Source organism: Heptranchias perlo, chromosome 42 (assembly GCF_035084215.1).
Source record: "Heptranchias perlo isolate sHepPer1 chromosome 42, sHepPer1.hap1, whole genome shotgun sequence".
NCBI lineage: Eukaryota > Metazoa > Chordata > Chondrichthyes > Hexanchiformes > Hexanchidae > Heptranchias > Heptranchias perlo.
Window position 1 is genome coordinate 5,072,047 of NC_090366.1, and position 19,980 is coordinate 5,092,026.

The window sequence follows — 19,980 nt, forward strand, 5'->3', positions numbered from 1 at the left end:
CAGACTGGAGGGAGGTGTACAGTGGTGTTCCACAGGGCTCGGTGCTGGGACCACTGCTCTTCTTGATATGTATTAATGACTTGGACTTGGGTGTACAGGGCACAATTTCAAAATTTGCAGATGACACGAAACTTGGAAGTGTAGTGAACAGTGAGGAGGATAGTGATAGACTTCAAGAGGACAAAGACAGGCTGGTGGAATGGGCGGACACATGGCGAAGTGATGCATTTTGGCAGGAAGAATGAGGAGAGGCAATATAAACTAAATGGTGCAATTCTAAAATGGGTGCAGGAACAGAGACATCTGGGTGGACAAATCTTTGATGGTGGCAGGACAGGTTCAGAAGGCTGTTACAAAAGCAGACTGGATCCTGGGCTTTATAAATAGAGGCATAGAGTTATGATGAACCTTTATAAAACACAGTTATGGACACAACTGGAGTATTGTTTCCAGTTCTGGGCACCGCACTTTAGGAAGGATGTGAAGGCCTGAGAGAGGGAGCAGAAAAGATTTACTAGAATGGTTCCAGGGATGAGGGACTTCAGTTACGTGGACAGACTGTAAAAGCTGGGATTGTTCTCCTTGGAGCAGAGAAGGTTGAGAGGAGATTTGACAGAAATGTTCAAAATAATGAAGGGTTTAGATAAAATAAATAAAGTGAGACTATTCCCATTGGCAGATGGTTCAAGAACCAGAGAACAGAGATTTAAGGTGATTGGCAAAAGAACCAAAGGCGACATGAGGAAAAACTTTTTTATTCAGCGAGTAGTTATGATCTGGAGTGCGCTGACTGAAAGGGCGGTGGAGGCAGATTCAATCATGGCTTTCAAACATGAATTGGATAAATACTTGAAGGGAAAAAATTGAAGGGCTACGGGGAAAGAGCGGGGGAGTGAGACTAACTGGATGGCTCTTACAAAGAGCTGGCACAGGCTCGATGGGCTGAATGACCTCCTTCTGGGCTGTAACAACTCTATGATTCTATGGTTCAATGATAATCTCACTGAGACCTCTCAGACTGATTGATAAACACACTGGGACCTATCAGAGTGATTGATAAACACACTGGGACCTGTCAGACTGATTGATAAACACACTGGGACTTATCAGAGTGATTCATAAACACACTGGGACCTATCAGAGTGATTGATAAACACACTGGAACCTATCAGAGTGATTGATAAACACACTGGGACCGATCAGACTGATTGATAAACACACAGGGACCTATCAGAGAGATTGATAAACACACTGGGACCTATCAGAGTGATTGATAAACACACTGGGACCTATCAGAGTGATTGATAAACACACTGGGACCTATCAGAGAGATTGATTAACACACAGGGAAAGAGAGGAACACTGGGACCTATCAAAGGGATGGTTAAACACAGTGGAACCTATCAGAGGGATGGTTAAACATACTGGGACGTTTCACAGAGATGCTAAAGCATGTTGGGTTATTGATAGTGTGGGTGAGATAAATACTTGACAGTGTTTCTGAGATCAGTATTGTGTGTGGGTTTGATATTGCGAGTGAAGGTGAGGTCAGTAAAATGACTCTGTTGGATATTGATAATATGGATGCGGTCAGTGATGTGCCTGGGTTGGATATGTACAGTGTCGGTGAGATCAGTGAGATATGGGGGTTGGATATTAGCAGTGTAGGTAATAGACTCATAGAATTATCGAAATTTAAGGCACAGAAGGAGGCCAATTGGCCCATCGTGAATGTGCTGACCGATAAAAGCTACCGTGCCTAATTCCACTTGCGAGCACTTCAAGTGCACATCCAGGTACTTTTTAAATGAGTTGAGGATTTCTGCCTCTCCCACCCTTTCAGGCAGTGAGTTCCAGACCCCCACCACACTCTGGGTGATTTATTTTTCCTCAGCTCCCCTCTAATCCTTCTACCGATCACTTTAAATCTATGACCCCTGGATATTGATCTCTCTGCTATGGAAAATAGATCCTTCCTATCCACCCTGTCTAGGCCCCTCAGAATTTTATACACCTCAATTAAATCACCCCTCAACCTCCTCTGATCCAAAGAGAACAACCCCAGCCTATCCAATCATTCCCCACAGCTAAAATTCTCCAGTCCTGGCAACGTCCTCATTAATCTCCCCTGTACCCTCTCCAGTGCATTCACATCTTTCCTGTAATGTGGTGACCAGAACTGTGCGCAATACTCAAGCTGTGGCCTAACTAGTGTTTTATACAGTTCCAGCATAACCTCCCTGCTCTTATATTCTAAGCCTCGGCTAATAAAGGAAAGTATTCCATATGCCTTCTTAACCACCTTATCTATCTGTCCTGCTACCTTCAGGGATCTGTGGACATGCACTCCAAGGTCCCTCATTTCCTCTACACCTTTCAGTATCCTCCCATTTATTGTGTATTCCCTTGTCTTGTTTGCCCTCCCCAAATGCATTACCTCACACTTCTCTGGATTGAATTCCATTTGCCACTTTTCTGCCCATCTGACCAGTCCATTGATATCTTCCTGCAGTCGACAGCTTTCCTCCTCACTATCAATCACACAGCCAATTTTTGTATCATCTACAAACTTGTTTATCATGCCCCCTACATTCAAGTCCAAATCATTGATATATATCACAAAAAGCAAGGGACCTGGTACAGAGCCCTGCGGAACCCCACTGGAAACAGCCTTCCAGTCACAAAAACACCTGTCGACCATTACCCTTTACTCCCTTTGAGCCAATTTGGGATCCAACTCGTCACTCTCTATTGGATCCTATGGGCTTTTACTTTTTTGACCAGTCTGCCATGTGGGACCTTGTCAAAAGCCTTGCTAAAATCCACGTACAATAGATCAAATGTGCTACCCTCATCGACCCTCCTTGTTACCTCCTCAAAAAATCTAATCAAGTTAGTCAGACACGACCTTCCCTTAACAAATCCATGTTTACTGTCTTTGATTAATCCGACCAATAGATGAGATCAGTTATGTGTCCGGGCTGGATATTGACAGTGTAGGTGAGGTCAGTGATGGGTCTGTGTTGGATATTGACAGTGTAGGTGAGGTCAGTGATGTGTCGGTGTTGGACATTGACAGTGCAGGTGAGGTCAGTGATGGGTCTGTGTTGGATATTGACAGTGTCGTTGAGGTCAGTGATGGGTCTGTGTTGGATATTGACAGTGCAGGTCCGGTCAGTGATGGGTCTGTGTTGGATATTGACAGTGTTGGTGAGGTCAGTGATGGGTCTGTGTTGTATATTGACAGTGTAGGTGAGGCCAGTGGTGGGTCTGGATTGGATATTGACAGTGTAGGTGGGGTCAGTGATGGGTCTGGATTGGATATTGACAGTGTCGTTGAGGTCAGTGATATGACCGGGCTCGATATTGACAGTGCAGGTGAGGTCAGTGATGTGTCTGTGTTGGATATTGACAATGTAGGTGAGGTCAGTGATATGTCTAAATTGAATATTGACAGTGTAGGTGAGGTCAGTGATGTGTCCGGGCTGGATATTGACAGTGTCGGTGAGGTCAGTGATGTGTGTGTTGGATATTGATAATGTAGGTGAGGTCAGTGATAGGTCGGTGTTGGATATTGACAGTGTCGGTGAGGTCAGTGATGTGAGTGTTGGAAATTGACAGTGTCGGTGAGGTCAGTAATGTGTCCGTTTTGGATATTGACAGTGTAGGTGAGGTCAGTGATGTGTGTGTGTTGGATATTGACAGGGTCGAGGCTGATGGGATGTTTCCCCTGACTGGAGAGTCCAGAACTTGGGGGCATCGTCTCAGGATAAGGGGTCGGTCATTTAAGACTGTGATGAGCAGGAATTTCTTCACTCAGAGGGTTGTGAATCTTTGGAATTCTCTCCCCCAGAGGACTGTGGATGCTCACTCACTGAGGCTGAGATCGATAAATTTCTGGACTCTTAGGGAATCAAGGGATATGGGGATTGGGCGGGAAAGTGGAGTTGAGGTCGAAGAATGGTGGAGCAGGCTCGAGGGGCCGAATGGCCTACTCCTGCTTCGATTCCTTTTGTTCTTGTGTCAGCGTTATGACTGAGTTGGATGAAAGTGCAGGTGAGGTCAGTGTTACGGACTCTCTCTGTCTGTTCCTCTCTGTCTCTCTTTCTATCTGACTGTCTCTCTTTGTCCCTCTGTCCCCTTTATTTCCCTTTCTCTTTTTATCTCTCTCTCTCTCTCCCTTTCTCTGTCTTTCTCTTTGTCTCTCTCATTCTCCATCTCACTGTTTCTGTCTCTCTCTCTGTCTGTCTCTATCCCCCTCTCTCTATCCCTCTCTCTCTATCCCTCTCTCTCACTGTCTCTGTCTCACTTTCTCTCTGTCTGTCTGTCTCTATCCCTCACTGTCTCTCTATCCCTCTCACCCTCTCTGTGTCTGTGTCTCTGTCTCTCTCTCTGTCTGTCTCTATCCCCCTCTCTCTGTCTCTATCCCTCATTCTCTCTCTCTCTCTGTCTATCCCCCCTCACTCTCTCTCTCTCTCTGGTGTATCGGTACCTTTATGTGGTCCAGCAGCTCCTGTCCTTTTGCTGGCGATTCCCTATTTTACCGCAGCAGTTCTACACTGCCCAATCTCTCTCTCTCCGAGACTCTATCCCTCACTCTCTCTGTCTCAGTCTCTCTCTCTCCCCGCCCCCCCGTCTCTCTCTGTCACGATCCCTCTCTCTCTGTATCGCTATCCCTCTCTCTCTCTGTACCGCTCTCCCTCTCTCTCTCTGTCTCTATCCCTCTTTCTCTATCCCTCTCTCTCTCTCTGTCTCTATCCCTCTCTCTGTCTCAGTCTCTCTCTGTCTCTATCCCTCACTCTCTCTGTCTCTATCCCTCTTTCTTTATCCCTCTATCTCTCTGTGTCTCTATCCCTCTCTCTCTGTCACGATCACTCTCTCGCACTCTCTCTGTCTCAGTCTCTCTCTGTCTCTATCCCTCTCTCTCACTCTCTCTGTCTCAGTCTCTCTCCGTCTCTATCCCTCTCTCTGTCTCAGTTTCTCTCTCTCCATCCACCCTCTCTCACTCTCTCTGTTTCAGTCTCTCTGTCTCTATCCCTCTCTCTCTGTCTCAGTCTCTCTCTGTCTCTATCCCTCTCTCTCTCTCTCTGTCTCTATCCCTCTCTCTCTCTCTTTATCCCCCTCTCTCTTTGTCTCTATCCCTCACTCTCTCTGTCTCAGTTTCGCTCTCTCTATCCCTCTCTCTCTGTCTCAGTCCCTCTCTGTCTCTATCCCTCTCTCTCTCTATCCCTCTCTCTCTCTGTCTCCATCCCTCTCTCTCTCTCTGTATCTCTATCCCTCTCTCTCTCTCTCTCTATCCCCCTCTCTCTCTCAAACCACCCTCTCTCTCTCTCTCTATCCCCCCCCCCCCCTCTCTCTCTATCCCCCTCTCTCTCTCTCTCTATCTCTCTCTCTCTCTCTCTCTCTGGTTTGTAATGGTCCCTGTGTGCTGGCAGTGTGTTTCAGTGTCTCTGTTAATGTTACCCTATCTTGCCGCTGTTTTCTGTCTTTTCACCGATGAGCCCTGACTGTGGACTTTCCAACAGATGCTGCCAACATCTGCTTGTAGATTTCAGGAGCCGGGCTGTGTTCAAACATCATGTTTTTGTGATCCAGTCACCAATCCCCGTGTAATTCTTACCGCTTCGCATTTCCACCTTTAATGGTGCAATTTAAAATAAATTTGTTGGACTATAACTTGGTGTTGTAAAATTGTTTACAATGGTGAAACGGGCAGTTAAACGAGTCGGTTAATCAGCTGAATGTACAAGATTAGCAGGCGGTGTTTAATTGACAGGAATTTAATGACTGGATTTCGCAAGATTCCCCATCTGTTGTACACTCATTGAAACAGAATGTTATACAATGCTGTTGACAGCACTTACCAATCTGCTGTGTGCAACTGACTGTAAGGAACATGATGTAACCGCCCCTCCTCGCGGGGGTTTCATCCTCTCTAGAAATAGGAGCTCTCCTCAATGCATCGTGTGAGAGGGGCTGGGACTGGGAGTGACTGGGACTGGGAGTGGGAGTGACTGGGAGTGGGACTGGGACTGGGAACGGGAGCGAGAGGCTGCAGCACAACCGACTCACGCCATGGACTATGGACTGTTAATGAGGATTGCCTATCCCATAATTGCTGCTGTTTCTATCCCAGGTAAGTGACTGTGTGTTGCTGCTGTTGCTGATAATGTAAGATTGTGCTCTTCACCTGCTTGTCCTATTTGTGATATCAGTTCAACCAATGTCACATTTCCCATCTTCACTCAACTCCTTCACACAAAGGATACTAATGGGAATCTCCAGTGTAAGTGCCGCTGCCCCGCGGATCTGTCTGACAAACTCTGATCCGGACCGCGCCCTCGCTCCAGATGACAGGTTTGTGACAGGGTCTGAGCTCCGCACTGACTGCAGAAAATCGGATCCTCACACATGCACTTTCGGTTCAGTCTGTGCCGGTCACTTGTTCCACCTGTTTCAGCTTCGCGCTTCCTGCTTTCCCGCTCTGTTCGAGTTTAATGCAATAACTGGAAGACACAGATTGCAATAACACCAGCCAGATTCGATTATATCGCCAGTCATTGCTTTCAAACTGTTTAATATTGTGATTAACGGGCGTTGCTCGGGTTATATTGAGCAGTGCAGATTGACTGAGCTCCCCCCGTCTCTCGCTGTCTGTCTCTGTCTGACTCTCTCTCCTTCTGTGTGTGTGTGTGTGTGTGTGTGTGTGTGTCTCTGTCTCTCTCTGTCTCCCTGCCTCTGGCTGTCTCTCTGTCTCCCTTTCTATGTTTCACTCTCTATCTCTCTCTTTGTCTGTCTGTCTGTCTCGCTCTCTGCTTCTCTTTTTCTCTCTCTCTCCATTTCACTCTGTCTCTCTCTCTCTTTTCTCTCTCTCTCACTCTCCATTTCAATTTGTCTCTCTCTCTCTCTTTTCTCTCTCTCTCTCATTCTCTCCATTTCACTCTCTCTGAATCGCTCTCTGTCTCTCTTTCTATTTTTCCCTCTCTCCTCTGAGTTCACTGCCCTCCTATCCTCCCCTAATCTCTCCCTCCATATAAACTCCTTTACCCATATTCACAGTCACCCTCTCGACCTTGCCATCTCACGTGGCCTCTCTACTCCCATCACGGATGAGGCAATCTCTGATAACTTATTTGTAGCCCTCTCCACCCACATCCCCTTTCACCCTCCCAACCCCACTCCCTTCAGTGTTTCCCCCGGAAAAAAACTCTCCCTCAAATCACTTACAACGGCACTTTCAAATTCCCAACTCTTTCACCCTTTGGCTCCCCATTCACCACCACATTTCTGCAACGACCGATCTGCTCAATCACACCCTCACCTCCACCTTTGGTGCCCTTGTCCCCATTAAAACCATTATTCTGTCTCACCCTGGTCGTACCCCCGCGCCCCCCCCCCCCCCCCGCCCGGTACGGCTCCCATCTCCAGTACCTTAAGTCCAAGGGACGCAGGCATGAACGTTTATGGTGGGCGACTGGTTTCACCATTTATCGCCAGATCGCTCTGTTCTAATATTCCTTTTAGAATTGTGCCCTCTCGTTTATTTTGCCTCTCCTCGTTCTTCCTACTGAAATGTATCACTTCGCATTTTACTGCATTAAATTTCATGCACTGCCTCGTGTCGATCTGTGCCCTCAGATCATCTGCCTTATTCACTATACTTCTTGCATTGATGTATATACTTTTCCCCTGATGTCCTATAACTGCATGGTACAAAATAAAGGGAGTGTAGCAACAGAGAGACCTTTGGGTGAACGTGCACGAATCTTTTCAGGAGGCAAGACAAGTTTATAAGGCTGTTAAAAAAGAATACGGGATCCTTGGCTTTATAAACAGGGACATAAGATATAAAAGCAAGGAAGTTAAGCTAAACCTTTCCAAAACACTGGTTAGGCTTCAACTGGAGTATTGTGTCCAATTCTGGGCACCACACTTTAGGAAGGATGTCAAGGCCTGAGAGAGGGTGCAGAGGAGATTTACTAGAATGGTCCCAGGGATGAGGGACTTCAGTTATGTGGAGAGACTGGAGAAGCTGGGATTGTTCTCCTTAGAACAGAGAAGCTTGAGGGGAGATTTGATAGAGGTGTTCAAAATCACAAAGGGTTTAGATGAAGTAAATAAAGAGAAACTGTTCCCATTGGCAGAAGGGTTAAGAACCAGAGGTCATAGATTTAAGGTGATTGGCAAAAGAACCAAAGGTGACATGAGGAAAAACCCAAAAATGTTTTATAAATACATAAAGAGCAAAAGGATAATTAAGGAAAGAGTAGGGCCGATTGGAGACCAAAAAAGTAACATGTCTGGAGGCAGAAGATGTGGGGATGGTTCTTGATGAATACTTTGCATCTGTCTTCACAAAGAGGTGGACGATGCAGAGATTGTAGTTGAGGAGGAGTGTGAAATATTGAATGGGATAAACTTAATGAGGGAGGAAGTATTAAGGGATTTAGCATCTTTGAAAGTAGATAAATCGCCATTTGATCGCACTGTCCATTTCCAGAGATGTGTCTCCATTTCATATTACTGTCCTTCTCCAGAGATCAGTGCTGCACAGGTCAAGAGGTCACTGTCCATTCGATAGCACTGTCTAGGTCCAGAGATCAGTCTCCATTTTATCGCACTGCCCATGACTGAAAATCAGTCACCACTTGACAGCACTGTCCAGGTCAAGAGTTCAGTCTCCATTTGACAGCACTGTGCCTATCCAGAGATCAGTCTCCATTTGTTTGCAGTGTCCAGGTCTGGGAAACAGTGCGCAATTGATAGCAGGGTCCAGGTCAGGATATAATTAAATATATAAAATAATGGGAGGACAGAGAGATGTGTTGCTGCTGCAATATGTGGGAGCTTGTGGACATTTTTGTCCAGGACGACGACATCTGCAGTAAGTGTCAGCGACTCGAGGAACTTCGGCTCCGAATTGAGGAGCTAGAGTCCGAGCTGCGGACATTGCGAGACATCAGGGAGGGAGAAAGCGACATGGACCTTTTGCTCCAGGAGGCAGCCACACCCCTTAGGTTAAACACTTTCGAATTGACAGGTGGTGTGGGACAGGATGGAGTGACTGCGAGTGAGGCAGGTACGGGGATCCAGGAGGTAGTATTGCAGGAGCCTCAGTCCCTGCGCTTGTCCAATAGCTTTGAGGTTCTTGCAACCCTTGTGGACAAGTGCGGGGACTGCGGGGAGGACGAGCAAACTGACCATGGCACCGCAGTACAGGAAGCCGTTCAAGTGGGGGGAGTAAAAAGGAAGGTGTTTGTAGTAGGCGACAGTATAGTTAGGGGGTTAGACACTGTTCTCTACAGCCAGGAGCGTGAGCCCCGAAGGCTATGTTGCCTTCCCGGTGCCAGGCTGAAGGACACCTCCTCCGGGCTGGAGAAGAACTTGGAGTGGGAGGGGGAGGATCCAGTTGTCGTGGTCCACGTAGGGACCAACAACATAGGTCGGGCTAAGAAAAAGGCTCTTCTGAGAGTGTGAGCAGTTGGGGACTAAATTAAAAAGCAGAACCACAAAGGTGATAATCTCTGGATTATTACCTGAGCCACGAGCAAATTGGCATAGGGCCAATAGGATCAGGGAGATGAATGCGTGGCTCACAGATTGGAGTGGGAGAAGTGGGTTTTGTTTCGTGGGCCACTGGCACCAGTACTGGGGAAAGAGAGAGCTGTTCCGTTGGGACGGACTACACCTGAACCATGCTGGGACCAGAGTTCGAGCGAATCAAATTTCCAGGGAGGTAGACAGGGCTTTAAACTAAATAAGCGTGGGCGGGGGGGGGGGAGAGTCCTGGTGGAGAGAAATCGAGAATGCTTAAGAGAAAAGACAAAGAAGCAGTGCAGGAAAGTGATTGGGGTAAGGATAACCAGATTGTGTCAGGAAGGGACAGAGCGTACAAACAATAGTGCACTGACAAATAGGGTCCAGGTGAGAAAAAATGGTAATAAGACAAATGGGGCCACAGTGCAAAAAATGTTAAGATGTCTAAAAATGTTGAAAAGACAAATCTAAAGGCACTGTATCTGAATGCAATGCACGAAGCATTCGTAATAAGGTAGATGAATTAACAGCGCAAATAGATGTTAACGGATACGATAGAATTGCAATTACACAGACATGGCCTCAGGGTGACCAAGGCTGGGAGCTGAATATCCAAGGGTATTCGATATTTATGAAGGAAAGGCAAAAAGGAAAAGGAGGTGGGGTGGCGTTGTTAGTAAAGGATGAAATCAGAGCAATAGTGAGAGGATATTGGGTCAGAAAATCAAGATGTAGAATCAGTCTGGGTGGAGTTAAGAAGCACCAAGGGGCAGAAAACAATGGTGGGAGTTGTCTATAGGCCTCCAAACAATAGTGGTAATGTAGGGGATGGGATCAAACAGGAAATTAGAGATGCATGTAACAAGAGTACTACAGTAATCATGGGTGACTTTAATCTGCATATAGACTGGCCAAACCAAATTAGCAATAATACTGTGGAGGATGAATTCCTGGAGTGTGTACGAGATGGTTTTTTAGACCAATACATTGAGGAGCCAACCAGGGAACAGGCTATCCTAGATTGGGTATTGTGCAATGAGAAGGGGTTCATTAATAATCTTGTTGTGTGAGGTCCTTTCGGGAAGAGTGACCATAACATGATAGAATTCTTCATTAAGATGGAAAGTGAAGTCCAATCCGAAACTAGGGTCCAAAATCTAAACAAAGAAAACTACGAAGGTATGAGGAGTGAGTTGGCTCTGATAGATTGGGAGGCTGCATTAAAAGGCATCACGTTGGATAAGTTATACATTCCTTTCTGGTGCAAAAATACAAAAGGAAAAGCGGCCCAACCGTGGCTAACAAAAGAAATTAAGGGTAGTATTAGATCCTAAGAGGAGTCATATAAAGTTGCCAGAAAAAATAACAACTCTGAGGATTGGGAGCAGTTTAGAATTCAGCAAAAAAGGACCAAGAGATTGATTCAGAGGGGGAAATAGAGTATGAGAGTAAACTTGCAAGGAACATAAAAGTGGACTGTAAAAGCTTCTACAAGTATGTAAAAAGAAAAAGATTAGTGAAGACAAATGTAGATCCCTTACAGTCAGAAACAGGAGAATTTATAATGGGGAACAAGGAAATGGCAGAGTAATTAAACAAATACTTTGGTTCTGTCTTCACGGAAGAGGACACAAATAACTTCCCAGAAATGCCAGGGAACCAAGGGTCTAGTGAGAAGGAGGAATTAAAGGAAACTAATATTCGTAAAAAAAAATGCTGGAGAAATTAATGGGACTGAAAGCCGATAAATCCCCAGGGCCTGATAATCTGCATCCCAGAATAGGAAAAGAGGTAGCCATGGAAATAGTGGATGCATTAGTTGTCATCTTCCAAAATTCGATAGATTATGGAACAGTTCCTGCAGATTGGAGGATGGCAAATGTAACCCCACTATTTAAAAAAGGAGGGAGAGAAAACAGGGAACTGCAGACCGGTTAACCTAACATCAGTCGTGGGGAAAATGCTAGAGTCTATTGTAAAGGATGTGATAACAGGACATTTAGAAAATATCAACGGGATTAGACAAAGTCAATATGGATTTATGAAAGGGAAATCATGTTTGACAAACCTACTGGAGTTTTTTTGAGGATGTAACTAGTAGAATAGATAAGGGAAAACCAGTGAAAGTGATATATTTGGATTTTCAGAAGGCCTTTGATAAAATCCCACATAAGAGGTTCGTGTGCAAAATTAAAGCACATGGGATTGGTGGTAATATACTGGCATGGATTGAAAATTGGTTAACAGACAGGAAACAGAGAATAGGAATAAATGGGTGTTTTTCAGGGTGGCAGGCGGTTACTAGTGGGGTACCGCAGGGATCAGTGCTTGGGCCCCAGCTATTCACAATATATATCAATGATTTGGATGATGAGTGGGATCATCAGTTGTGAGGAAGATGCAAAGAGGCTTCTAGGCGATTTGGACAAGTTGAGTGAGTGGGCAAATACAAGGCAGATGCAGTATAACGTGGATAAATGTGAAGTTATCCATTTCAGAAGGAAAACAGAAAGGCAGAATATCATTTAAATGGTGATAGATTGGGAATGTTGATGTACAAAGGGAACTGGGTGTCCTTGTACACCAGTCACTGAAAACAAACATGCAGGTGCAGCAAGCAGTTAGGAAGGTAAATGGTATGTTGGCCATCACTGCAAGAGAATATGAGTACAGGAGCAAGGATGTCTTACTGCAAATATGCAGGGCCTTGGTGAGACCACACCTGGAGTATTGTGTGCAGTTTTGGTCTCCTGACCTAAGAAAGGATATACTTGCCATAGAGGGAGTGCAGCGAAGGTTCACCAGACTGATGCCTGGGATGGCAGGACTGTCGTATGAGGAGAGATTGGGTCGTCTCGGTCTGTATTCTCTCGAATTTAGATGAATGAGGGGGGATCTCATTGAAACATATAAAATTCTGACAGGGCTGGACAGACTGGATGCAGGGAGGATGTTTCCCCTGGCTGGGGGGTTCAGAACGAGGGGTCACAGTCTCAGGATATAGGGTAGGACATTTAGGACTGAGATGAGGAGAAATTTCTTCACTCAGAGGGTGGTGAACCTGTGGAATTCTCTACCACAGAAGGCTGTGGAGGCCAAGTCACTGAATATATTTAAGAAGGAGACAGATAGATTTCTAGACACAAAAGGCATCAAGGGATATGGGGAGAGAGCGCAGGAATATGGTTTTGAGATAGAGGATCAGCCATGATCATATTGAATGGCGGAGCAGGCTCGAAGGGCCGAATGGCCTACTCCTGCTCCTATTTTCTATGTTTCTATTTGTTCGCATTGTCCAGATCTGTGGATCAGTATCCATTTGATAGCACTGCCAAAGTCCACAGATCAGTCATTGCTTGATAGCACTGGCCTGGACATAGAATCATCAAAAATTTAAGGCACAGAAGGAGGCCATTCGGCCCATCATGCCTGGCCAGCTGAGAAACGAGCCATCCAGCCCAATCCCACTTTCCTGCATTTGGTCCGTAGCCCTGCAGGTCACGGCTCTTCAGGTGCACATCCAGTTATTTTTAAAAATGAGTTGAGGGTTTCTGCCTCTACCACCCTCCCAGGCAGTGAGTTCCAGACCCCCACCACCCTCTGATAGAAGGATTCGAGCAGAAATGAGGGAAAACATTTTCACCCAATCACTTTAAATCTATGCCCCCTAGTTATTGACCCCTCCGCTAAGGGAAATGGGTCCTTCCTATCCACTCTATCTAGGCAACTCATAATTTTATACACATCAATCAAATCTCCCCTCAGCCTCCTCTGTTCCAAGGAAAATAACCCCAGCTTATCCAATCTGTCATCATGGCTAAAATTCTCCAGTCCTGGCAACATCCTCTTAAATCTCCTCTGCAACCTCTCTGGTGCAATTACATCCTTCCTGTAATGTGGTGACCAGAACTGTGCGCAGTACTCAAGCTGTGACCTAACCAGTGTTTATAGAGTTCTAGCATAACATTTCTGCTTCTACATTCTATGCCTCGGCTAATAAAGGAAAGTATTCCATATGCCTTCTCAACCACCTTATCAACCTGTCTTGCTGCCTTCAGGGATCTGTAGCCCTGCACTCCAAGGTCCCTCACTTCCTCTACACCTCTCAGTATCCTCCCATTTATTGTGTATTCCCTTGCCTTGTTTGCCCTCCCCAAATGCAGTACCTCACACTTCTCCGGATTGAATTCCATTTGCCAATTTTCTGCCCATCTGACCAGTCCTTGCTATCAGCCACATCGCCTATCTTTGTGTCGTCTGCAAATTTCTTAATCACGCCCCCTACGTTTCAGTCCAAATCGTTAATGTATACCACAAAAAGCAAAGGCCCTATTACCGAGCCCTGCGGTACTCCACTGGAAACAGTCTTCCAGTCGCAAAAACACGAGTCAGCCATTACCATTTGCTGACTGTCACTGAGCTAATTTTGGATCCAATTTGCCACATTCTCTTGGATCCCATGGGCTTTTACTTTTTTGACCAATCTGCCATGTGGGACATTAGATGAGTCTCCATTTGATAGCACGTCCAGGCCGGGAGTTCAGTGTCCATTTCAAATCACTGTCCAGGTCCGATCAGTGTCCATTTGATAGACTTCCCGGTCTGAAGGTCGGACAGGTTGCACCTCAACAGAGCTGGGACCAATGTCCTCTCAGGGAAATTCACAAGTGCTGGGGGGAGAGGGTTTAAACTAATGTGGCAGAGGGATGGGCACCAGATGGAATACGAGGAGGTCTAAGACTGGTTTGCAGTGCATGTGTGTAAACGCACGAAGAGTGGTACATAAGGTCGGTGAGCTTCAGGCACAAATAACCACATTGGGAATATGGTGTAGTGGCGATAACGGAGACCAGGCTCATAAAAGGGCAGGATTGGGTGCTAAATATTCCTGGATACAAGGTGTTCAGGAAAGATAGGGAAGGAATGAAAGGAGGTGGTGGCAATTTTACACATTGTTGGGTGGATGCCAGTGTTGTAGGTGCACTGGAACAGTTTGGCTCGAGGCGTGGCTAGTTCTGGAGCACGATCTTCAGCACGACAGTCGGGATGTTGTCGGGGCCCATAGCCTTTGCTGTATCCAGTGCACTCAGCCATTTCTTGGTATCACGTGGAGTGAATCGAATTGGCCGAAGACTGGCATCTGTGATGGTGGGGATATCCGGAGGAGGCCGAGCTGGATCATCCACTCGGCACCTCTGACTGAAGATGGTTGAAACGCCTTGTCTTTTGCATTCACATGGTGGACTCTGCCATCGTTGAGGATGGGGATGTTCACGGTGCCTCCTCCTCCCGTTTGTTGTTTAAATGTCCACCACCATTCACAACTGGATGTGGCAGAACTGCAGGGCTATGATCTGATCTGTTGGTTGTGGGATCGCTTAGCTCTGTCTATAGCATGCTGGTTCCGCTGCTTAGCATGCATGTAGTCCTGTGTTGTACCTTCACCAGGGAGGCCCCTCATTTTTAGATACCCTGGTGCTGCTCCTGGCATGCTCTTCTACACTCCTCATTGAACCAGGGTTGATCCCCTGGCTTGTTGGTAATGGTAGAGTGAGGAATATGCCGGGCCATGAGGTTACAGATTGTGCTGGAATACAATTCTCCTGCTGCTGATGGCCCACAGCGCCTCATGGATGCCCAGTTTTGAGCTGCTAGATCGGTTCTGAATCTATCCCATTCAGCACAGTGATGGTGTCCTCAGTGTGAAGACGGGACTTCGCCTCCATGAGGACTGTGCAGTGGTCAATCCGACCAATACTGTCATGGACAGATGCATCTGCGACCGGTAGATCTCTGTTTCCACCTTTACCTCCCACAGCAACCATGATTCACCCCATGATCTTCATCTATTTCTATCCTATACAATTTATCTGATGCCTCCTCCTTTTCTTTAGTGAAGATAGAAGCAAAGTGCTCATTGACCAGAAACTGAACTGGACCAGACATACAAATACTGTGGCTACAAGGGCAGGTCAGAGGCTGGGTATTCTGCGGCGAGTGACTCACCTCCTGACTCCCCAAAGCCTTTCCGCAATCTTCAAGGCACAAGTCAGGAGTGTGATGGAATACTCTCCACTTGCCTGGATGAGTGCATCTCCAACATCTTTCAAGAAGCTCGACACCATCCAGGACAAAGCAGCCCGCTTGATTGGCACCCCATCCACCACCCTAAACATTCACTGCCTTCACCACCGTCGCACTGTGGCTGCAGTGTGTACCATCCACAGGATGCACTGCAGCAACTCGCCAAGGCTTCTTCGACAGCACCTCCCAAACCTGCGTCCTCTACCACCTAGAACGACAAGAGCAGCAGGCACATGGGAACAACACCACCTGCACGTTCCCCTCCAATTCACACACCATCCCGACTTGGAAATATATCGCCGTTCCTTCATCGTCGCTGGGTCAAAATCCTGGAACTCCCTTCCTAACAGCACTGTGGGAGAACCTTCACCACACGGACTGCAGCAGTTCAAGAAGGCGGCTCACAACCACCTTCTCAAGGGCAATTAGGGATGGGCAATAAATGCCGGCCTCGCCAGCAACGCCCACATCCCATGAACGAATAATTTTTTTAAAATTGATGGCACTGCCCAGGTCTGGGGTTCAGTCTCCATTTGCGAAACACAGTAAGCTCAGTGTAAATTCCTCACAAACTCCTGTCCAATCTTTGTTGTCAATCTGATGAGTGATTTTCCTGATCTGTTTTGTTCCGATTTCTCCCAGTTAACCTGCTGGTGATCCTGATCTTATCCCGGGGAAAGTGTGGTCTGTCTCGATGCATCTCCTGTTACCTGGTGTCCATGGCAGCGGCTGATCTCACCGTTATCCTCACTGCTGTGATACTGGACCGTATTGTCATCCTTTATTTCATTGATATATTCACAGAGAGCGTTACGATGTGTGGTCTCGGCGACTGCCTCACTCATGCAGCCACAGACTGTTCTGTCTGGTTCACCGTGGCTTTCACCTTTGATCGATTTGTGGCCATTTGTTGCCAGAAGCTGAAAACGAAATATTGCACGGCGAGAACAGCGGCTGTGGTTCTGGGAACAGTGAGTGTGTTGAGCTGTTTGAAGAACATCCCTTGGTATTTTCGATATGAAGTTTTCTATCTTTTTTCCATGCCGGTATTTTGCTGGGTGAGGTTGAGCTACTACACCTCACCCCTGTGGAAAGCATTCGACTACTTTCATCGTGCGTTAACCCCACTGCTCCCGTTCGTGCTGATTCTGCTCCTCAACGCTCTGACGGTCAGACACATTTTACTGGCGAGTCGAGTACGCAGGGGGCTCCAGGGGAAGCGTGATCGGGAGAATCACAAGGACACAGAGATGGAGAACCGCAGGAGGTCCATTGTTCTGCTCTTCAGCATATCTGCAAGCTTCACACTGCTGTGGATGATACAAGCTGTGTCCACCATCCACGAACGGATTGTGTTAAATGACATCACTGATATAATCTTCGGCAACTACCTTCCAGACTTACGATACATCGGGCCGATACTGCAACTCCTCAGTTCCTGCAGTAACACCTGCATCTACGTCTTGACTCAGACCAAAGTCAGACAGGAGTTTAAGACAGTGCTCACTTATCCCTTTGTTCTGATTCTCCAGTTGGTTAAATAAACCCAAGAGCTGACCGCTCTCCTGCACGAGAAGCGAGATTGTTTCACATTCCATCCCATAAATTCCATCCCATAAATCCCATCCCATAAATCCCATCCCAGCTCCTGTCACTGGACACACAAAACATCACAGAAACTATTGGAATCATGTGGCATTTTAAAGCAAAGCCAACAATACCTGGCTTTGAGCTCACTTGACGCTGACTGACAGAATTGTGAACAATTGTTGAGCAGGTTTCTCAGCTTGAATGGAAATTTTAATCTTTGATGAGAAACAATTATACAAAAAGAGACACGTAAAATTTACACTCAGTGTCATCACAAGTGAGACTTCTCCATGGCCTCCAGTTTGACCCGCCCCTCACATGCCCCCTCCGACCCTCCTCCCCCTCACATGCCCCCTCCGACCATCCTCCCCCTCCCGTGCCCCCTCCGACCCGCCACTCCCCCCTTCACATGCCCCCTCCGACCCGCCTCCCCCTCACTTGCCCCCTCCGACCCGCCTCCCCCTCACGTGCCCCCTCCTACACGCCCCTCCCCCTCACGTGCCCCATCCGACACGCCCCTCCCCCTCACGTGCCCCATCCGACACGCCCCTCCCCCTCACGTGCCCCCTCGGACCCCCCTCCGACCCGCGCCTCCCCCTCACGTGCCCGCTCCGACACGCCCCTCCCCCTCACGTGCCCCATCCGACACGCCCCTCCCCCTCACGTGCCCCCTCGGACCCCCCTCCGACCCGCGCCTCCCCCTCACGTGCCCGCTCCGACACGCCCCTCCCCCTCCGACCCGAGCACCCTCCGACACATCCCTCCCCCTCCGACCCGCGCCCCCTCCGACACACCCCTCCCCCTCCGACCCGCGCCTCCCCCTCCTGTGCCCCCTCCGACCCGCCCCTCCCCCTCCCATGCCCCCTCCGACACGCCCCTCCCCCTCACATGCCCCCTCCGACCCGCCCCTCCACCCTCCCCCGCCCCCTCCGACACGCCCCTCCCCCTCACATGCCCCCTCCGACACGCCCCTCCCCCTCACATGCCCCCTCGACCCACCCTTTCCGCCCCCCACCCCACAGTCCCACCTCACATGGCCCCCAACCGACCGCGCCCCGTGGAGGGTCACTAGATAATGAACCACGTCCATGTCTGGTTGGAAACAATGAACGAAGAAATTGTTCAGGAAAATCCCTGTGTTAATTTTTATTCCACACCAGTTAATTTGCAGCTGGAATAATATGTACAGAAAAACATCCTTTGTTCCCATGAACACAATTCATTTTGGCAATCGGGCCGTTCATTTGAGATCTACAAACAGAACAAAATCCTAAAACCGAGACTGTCGATCCTGTAACTCCCACTATCAATACCATATGTGCATATCCTATCCAATAGGGCTCACAACAGATTGGTTCTAGTCAATAGGTCACACTGTTCAGATCCATCAGGTCCCCTGAGATATCCAATGAAATTATCCTCCAGCTCCAGGAATGCCACTGATCTTTTCGTGCCTGTCCAATCACATTTTCTGATCGTATAATTACAAATGTAAAAGGGAACCAATTCAGTCAGTGAATTGCACAGAGCATCACATCACAGTCGGACACTCCATCTCCTCTCAAGTCCCCCGGTTGTAGGAGTCACTATGCTGTGCTCCAGTTCCGTTTTGGGAGACATTGTACAGAAACGGTTTTGCTCTGTGGTATCACTGTGTTTACCTTTTGGATGATTGGTTCGTGAAGCAAGATGGCACAGAGGGAAATGAAGCTTCAGGGAAATGCAGGGGTGAGATGGAACGGTGACCCAGAACCCAGGTAATACCCCACATTGTGACCTCCTGCACTCAGCTATACCATCAGATTGAACCTTGTTATACTTTGTAAACTTCCTTTGACCTCATGATGAGGCACCTGATGTCGAGCAGGGGCTGATGGTGAGTCGCCTCAATTAAACTCCGTCAAGCAACAGTGAGATTGGGAGTTTGATATTATGTTGGTTTTATATTGGTTTGTTCGTGCAGTTTCTTTCTCTCCCTTGCCTATTCTGGTTCCTATTTTATACTCCAAATGTAGCCTGACCTGGGGAGGACAGCAGGCAGTCCCAGCTGGCCCTGAATCCAGAAACCACATCGAACCCTCTTCCAATCAGTAGAGTTTCATTCTGGGGAAATCCCACACCTCTGGACTTGTACTTCCCCAAGTGCGTCTCTGAGGAACATCCCACCAACTTGGCAAAGGTGATTCACTCCACTCTAAGGTGTCTGATGGGGGGTAATAGAGTGAGAGAGGGATTGGCCAAGCTTTTGGTTGAGGGTAATCCAATGAAACTGGCAGGTGCTCATTATCGCCATTCCAGTTCAAATAAGACTTGTGATCCAAGGCCTCCTCAAACAATTCACTGGTGCCTTTCACTGACAGATATCCAGTCTCCAGCACAGGGCAGGCCCATCTATTATTCACACCAGGCCAGCCCTGAGCTGCTTTCTCTCAGGCCTGTGACTGAGTGTAATCATGGCCATAATTTTCTTTGTACACTTCACTGTTGCTGAGTAAATTGGATTGCTTGATCAAATCTCTGTCCCATCGATCTGCAGCCTCCTTGCAGGTGAAATGCGAGGGTGAAACACTTAGATTGTCAAGTTCTAATGGGTGGAGCAGTCCCTCATATTGTCCTGGACAGACTTTTTGGAGACCATTTTCCTGAAGTGATGAACAATGATGAATGTTTAGGGGATGCTGCACCACATGGTGTTCTTTGGGCGTCTGCTCAGAATCTAACTTTGTGCCTTCAAATAAAATATCCTGGGTTTTTGGCGGGAGTTTGGAA